Source organism: Staurois parvus, unplaced genomic scaffold (assembly GCF_062004578.1).
Source record: "Staurois parvus isolate SC_StPar_1 unplaced genomic scaffold, SC_StPar_1.0 ptg003625l, whole genome shotgun sequence".
Classification (NCBI taxonomy): Eukaryota; Metazoa; Chordata; class Amphibia; order Anura; family Ranidae; genus Staurois; species Staurois parvus.
In genome coordinates this window covers 75403-82148 of record NW_028321421.1, presented here as the reverse complement: position 1 = coordinate 82148, position 6746 = coordinate 75403, and the positions used below count along the sequence as shown (strand labels likewise).

The 6746-nt window shown below is 43.4% G+C and overlaps 1 protein-coding gene across 1 annotated transcript in view; it reads left to right on the top strand.

Annotated features, from left to right (window-relative positions):
• Positions 1–257: 257 nt before the first annotated feature.
• Positions 258–6746, top strand: part of LOC149427611 (kelch-like protein 21) — a 39168-nt gene continuing 32679 nt past the window's right edge. Inside the window, exon 1 of the mRNA XM_089667856.1 lies at positions 258–400. The gene's annotated coding sequence lies outside the window, so the exon portion shown is untranslated. The remainder of the gene's footprint in view (positions 401–6746) is intronic.

Sequence of the window (6746 nt, the reverse complement as noted above, 5' to 3'; positions counted from 1 at the left end):
ATAGAGATCAGCTGCTCGCTGTGCAGACAGAAGAGAATTTGTCTGGCAGACGGATCCTTCCCATAATGATTTCTGTGGCCCGCAGAGATCCGTGTCTTCTCCAGCTTCCCGCAGTGCTTATAGGCTGATGGCATGGCGCTGTCACTTGCTGCACCGGTGAGTCACAGGCCTGGGGTGGAGGGGGGGGGTGGTAACAGCAGATTGGGGTCAATGTGTCTGCGCAGCCGGGGGCTCAGCCCAGTGGGAGGACGTTGGGTGACAAAGCTCGCCTTGTGAGCAGCTGCAGTTTTACATTTCCAGAGCCAGACTGCGCGCTGCCAGCGTCTAGGAGCAGCAGACCGACCTCTCCGTACAACGGCTCACGAGGTCCCCCCATCACTCCTCTTCCTTTAACTTGCAGGTCAGTAAGCTGCCTCCAGGGGCCCCGGGGCCCCCCTGATGTAGAGAGTGCGCGCTGTGGCTTTGAACGGAGAGCGGCGCATTGTTGGCTTTCAGCGTAGCTGTGGCTTTGGACGCCGCGGATAATTTCTGGCTCCTGTTTGTGTTCAGCAACACTTCCCACATGGAGGAAAAATATATTTTAAAATATTCTTCCAAATATATTGAAATGCTACAATTTTGGCCTTAGTCAATTATATATGTGTGTGTATATATATATATATATATATATATTTTGGAATATAGTGAATATATAATATACTGTATGCTGAAATCCATTTTTTATATATTATAAAGTATATGAAAAAAAAAATAAATAAATATATATATATATATATATATATATATATATATTTAAATCCATTTTTCAGATTTTTTTTTTTTTATATAAAAAAGTAATTTTAACATATTTTTATATATATTTTTGGAAATGCATTCCAAAAATGTAGCTAAATGTATTTTTTAAAGACTTACAGTATATTTGAAAATGAGCGTAGTTGTGGCTTTGGACGCGGACAATTTCTGGCTTCTGTTTGTGGTTGGCGACGGTTCCCACATGGAGGAAAAATATATTTTCAAAATACTCTTCCCAAATGTATTGAAATATATTTGAAATAATACAATTTTGGCTGTATTCCCTATATTTAAAATATATTTAAATAAAAAATATATATATATATACTGTATGCTGAAATGCATTTTTTATATATTACAAAATATATAAAAAAAATATTTTTAGAAATATAAATTTATTTTAAATATATTCTTCGTATTTTTTTAAATATAAAAAAGTAATTTTTACATATATTTGTAAATGCATTCCAAAAATGTAGATTAAGTGTGTTTTTAAAAGACATGCAGTATATTTGAAAATGTATTTTTTAAAATATTTTTCAGTAGGTTTGCAATCTCTGACAGTCTTCTGTAGTATTGCATACGGCAGGGGTGAGCAACTGTGACCCTCCAGCTGTTGTAGAACTACAAGTCCCATGAGGCATTGCAAAACTGACAGTTACAAGCATGACTCCCAAAGGCAGAGGCATGATGGGACTTGTAGTTCACCAACAGCTGGAGGGCCACAGTTGCCCACCCCTGGAATACAGTATACTGAATATTATGTGTGGCCCTTTGATCCTTACTGTGTGCCCCCCCCCCCCCCCCCAGCAGCTTGGAGTGGGAACGCTGATTTGTAAAGGAGCTAAAGCTATGTTGACCTCTAGCAGTTCCGTGTCACCATCCTGTCTCCAGCCACACGTGTAGCATGTCTCGGACCCTCTCTTGTATTGCCTGCAGTCTCTGAGAATTTTCTGTGACATTATATGTACTGAATATGTTTAGCTCCGTGGTAGTGTGGCCCCTGAACCCCAGCAGCCAGGAGCCAGAGTAGTCCTGTGTACCATGCTAACAGTCTTCCACTGTCTCTAAGTGCGTGCCTTCCATCCCCAACCACGCCTGTCGCATCTCTGACCGCATAGTCTCTGACCGCGTAGTCTCTGGCCGCGTAGTCTCTGGCCGCGTAGTCTCTGACCGCGTAGTCTCTGACCGCGTAGTCTCTGACCGCGTAGTCTCTGGCCGCGTAGTCTCTGACCCCGTAGTCTCTGACCGCGTAGTCTCTGGCCGCGTAGTCTCTGACCGCATAGTCTCTGACCGCGTAGTCTCTGGCCGCGTAGTCTCTGACCGCGTAGTCTCTGACCGCGTAGTCTCTGGCCGCGTAGTCTCTGACCGCGTAGTCTCTGGCCGCGTAGTCTCTGACCGCGTAGTCTCTGACCGCGTAGTCTCTGGCCGCGTAGTCTCTGGCCCCGTAGTCTCTGACCCCGTAGTCTCTGACCGCGTAGTCTCTGACAGTCTTCTGTCGCATAGACATGTGCGGAACAAAAACATTTGTTTTGTTTCAGATCAGTTTGTTAAGTTACTCATTTATTCATTTTCAACTATTCCTTTGTTTTCTATTTAATTTTTTTCTTTCACTTTCTATTCAGTTTTATTTATTTCTATTCTAGTATTTTCTATTCCTGTATTTTTTATTCTATTCTATTCTTGAAATTAGAATTTTGGAAGGCCGACATATTCTTTCTATTTTATCATATGCTATTCAAATCCATTCTATTTTCTTCTATTCTATTCTTTTTTTATTCTACTCCTTTATTTTTTCTTGAAATTAGAATTTTGGAAGGCGGACATATTCTTTCTACTTTATCTTATGCTATTCAAATTCATTCATTTTTCTTCTGTTCTATTCTTTTTTTCATTCTATTCCTTTTTTTTCCTATTCTATTCTTCTTGAAATTGGAATTTTGGAAGGCAGACATATTCTTTCTATTTTATCCTATGCTATTCAAATCCATTCTATTTTCTTCTATTCTATTCTTTTTTTATTCTACTCCTTTATTTTTTCTTGAAATTAGTATTTTGGAAGGCAGCCATATTCTTTCTACTTTATCTTATGCTATTCAAATCCATTCATTTTTCTTCTGTTCTATTCTTTTTTTCATTCTATTCCTTTTTTTTTCTATTCTATTCTTCTTGAAATTGGAATTTTGGAAGGCTGCCATATTCTTTCTATTTTGTCCTATGCTATTCAAATCCATTCTATTTTTTTTTTATTCTATTCTTTTTTTATTCTGTTCCTTTATTTTCTATTCTATTCTTTTCTATTCTATTCTGTCTTATTCTATTCTTTTTTTATTCTATTCCTTTATTTTCTATTCTATTCCATTCTGTTTTATTCTATTCTTTTAAAAATTTGAGTTTTGGAAGATGGCTACATTCTAATACACGCAGTCTTTGAAGGAAATCCGCAACCGTCAGCAATATCTTTTTATATTTGGAATTTTGTTTTCAATTTTAGTTTTCGAATTCGAAATCTTGTTTCGTTATTTTTGGATTCGTTTAGATTCATTACTTTTGTAATTTGGAAATTCAGATACATCCGATTCTCCGAACAACGAAAATTTCATTTGAATTTCAATTCGGAACTAAACCAAACTGCGCATTACATGTACTTCTTCTTGTAGCTCTTTGATAGTGTGGGCCCAAAGCTCAGTAGCTGGGAGTGAGAGCAGTCCTATGCATCATGTTACCAGTCACTGATCACATTCAGTCTCTGACTGCACATGGTCTCTGACTGCACATGGTCTCTGACTGCACATGGTCTCTGACTGCACATGGTCTCTGACCGTTTTTTTTTTTTTTGTCACATTACATATACCGAATCTTATGTGTAGCTCTTTGGTAGTGTGGCCCCCAAGCCTCAGCAACTAGGAGTGAGAACATTGATTTGTAATGGAGCTGTAATGGCAGTGATCTCTAGCAGTCTCTTATATCATGGTACCAGTCTCTGACTGTCTCTTATAGCAGGCCTTCAGTCTCCAGTCACACCTGTAGCATGTCTCTGACCATGCAGCAAGTTTCTGTAGTCTCTGACAGTTTTCTGTCGCACTACATATACCGAATCTTATGTGTAGCTCTTTGGCGGTGTGTAGCCCCCAAGCCTCAGCAACTAGGAGTGAGAACATTGATTTGTAAAGGAGCTGTATTGGCAGTGATCTCTAGCAGTCTTGTGTATCGTGCTACCAGTCTGACTCTCTCCCAGGGGCGGACTGACCATTTGGAAACTCGGGCACTGCCCGAGGGCCCGAGGTCAGTAGGGGGCCCCATGAGATGCCCCTGGTACCTTTTTCATAGGCTTTTTTGAGTTTGGGCAAGGACACAGGGGCCTCATGATCCCCTATTGCCTGGGGGCCCCATGAGTTGTCAGTCCGCCCCTGCTCTCTCCTATAGCATGCCTTCATCTTCCAGTCACACCTGTAGCATGTCTCTGACCGTCTCCTATAATTGGGTCTGAATTCTCTGACAGTCTCCTGTAGCACTACATATGCTACAAGCCTAACTCTAGAAATTAGAAGAAAAATCTTCCAGCCACCCCCCTTCCCCCTTGCAAGGGCTAAATGCTCCTGTTTAGGGTCCTGGTGCCCAACCTGTGGTCCAAGGGTCACATGCAGACCTTTGGTACTTGCTGTGCGGCCCTTTGCAGGACCCAGCAGTCAGTAGGGGACAGGGGCGGACTGACCATTTGAAAACTCGGCACTGCCCGAGGGCCCGGGGTCAGTAGGGGGGCCCCATGAGATGCCCCTGGTACCTTTTTCATAGGCTTTTTTGAGTTTGGGCAAGGACACAGGGGCCCCATGATCCCCTATTGCCCAGGGGCCCCATGAGTTGTCAGTCTGCCCCTGGTAGGGGAAGCCACCATTTTGCACAGAGGCTATAATGGCATTCAGCTCTAGCCGTCTCCTGTAGCTGGAGAATCATGGGGATTCTCTCTCTTTCTCCTGTAGTGTCTATTCACTCTCCAAGCACCCATATTGCATGTCTGCGGGCCCTGATCATCTCCTGTAGTATGTCTGAAGTCTCTGACAGTCTTCTGTTGTATATTGAACATTATGTGTGGCCCTTTGGAGATGTCAGGGGCTATAGTTGAAGCCCCCCAACTCCTTGTATGTTGACAACCACTGGTCTAGGGGGTAGAACCGGCATCAATAGTTACTCTATCACCAGCAATGGCTGGCTCCTGACTATTAACCCTGCATTGTATGGAGGAGGCAGAAGTGGGACCTCGGGTTGAGGTTGTGGTGGACCAGTCGCACCACTGGAGGAAGCCTGCTGGAATGTGGAAGAAGATAAGTATTTCTCCTTATTGTAGCACTGTAACGGATTTGGACCCCGACTGCACTAGGGTATTTCCGTTAGACTCCCGCTTCCCTGTCCAAACACAGATCCACGGACACCACCGCTGGCCAAACAAGACTAGACGGACCAGACTTGAAGGAAACCAGGAAATAGACTTCATATAGCTGATAAATATTACTGTCACATCTGAAGTACTTCCAACCACATTCTCAGCGTCCCGTAGTCACCCTGTGCCCCTAAGAGACACAGGGTGACTTACACACAAGAGGTATATGGGGAGCTGAGACAGGGGTCTCCCCACCTCCCCAATGTGAGTTGTGTTCCATGGGCCCCCCCACCCAAAGTGACTCCCGTCACACTAATGGACGCTGAGAATGCGGTTGGAATTACTTCAGATGTGACAGTAATATTTATCAGCTATATGAAGTCTATTTCCTGGTTTCCTTCAAGTCTGGTCATCGAATCTTGTTTGGTCAGCGGTGGTGTCCGTGGATCTGTGTTCGGACGGGGAAGCGGGAGTCTAACAGAAATACCCAAGTGCAGTCGGGGTCCGGTTCCGCTACAAGCACCCCTTGATTGAACAAGCAATTGACTATTGCAGTGGAGGGGGTGGGTGGGCACTGGAAGAGTATTTTTTTTCTAATTCTTGGATGTGGGCTTGAATGTTATGTGCAGGACCCCTTGGTGATGCCAAGAGCCACAGTTGAGGCCCCAATACCTACCAGGTTAACCACCACCGTTTTTGAAAAAAATATCTAGAGCTGCTTTTGCTGTTGCGTCGGCACATCCAAGGTGATCTGGCACAATTTTGTATTAATGGAAGGCTATGCTAGACCTGTGATGATGGTCCCATGGACTTCAATGCTGTGAGTCATTGACCCAAGATTAGGAGTGCTGACCTCACTCTTACTTATCTGACTCGCATGCTTGGTCCTAATCGATGACTCAAAAGGTATTAATGTCAGGGACAACTAAGGAGAAGGTGGTTGGAAAGGGCCTCCTCTGCATTTCAGGAGAGGTGTCCTTTTAAGGGTCATCTACAGTTTTGTGGCGTGATTATTAGAGAAGAGCTGTGGTCTGTCTGTCAATATATTTCGTCAATATGATCAGCTTTGAAAAATGACTTCTATCCATGGTCTATCCATGGTCCTTGTGTTTTTAAAACCTTGTTGCCCTATATAGTCTGTAAGTGTATAAGCACATGACTGCGGCCATCTTTTAAGGTGGTCTTCGCTTCCTGCTTAGTGGTGACTGCGATTTCAGTGCAAGCCAATGGATCAGCTCTGACCCAACAGAGCACAGAAGGCTCTTTATAGAACTGGTTGAGATGAACAGTTGTGATGAGCTTCGGTTCAGGCTTGAGTTTGGTTCAAATCCAGAAGGCAGCTGTCATTGCTGGGCCAATGAGCTGCAAGCAGGGGATTCCCCGCCATGTGGCTGATGTACACAAAGGGTTGGGATTCTCATTTCATCATTCACCTCATTTGGCCAGACGGTCGGATTGGGTCATTGTCCTTGTCCTAAAATGGCTAGATTAGGTCAGTGATGTCATAAGAATACCCATCCTGCAGCCGATGGGGATGGGGATTCTCATGTCATCACTGACCTAATCTAGCCATTTT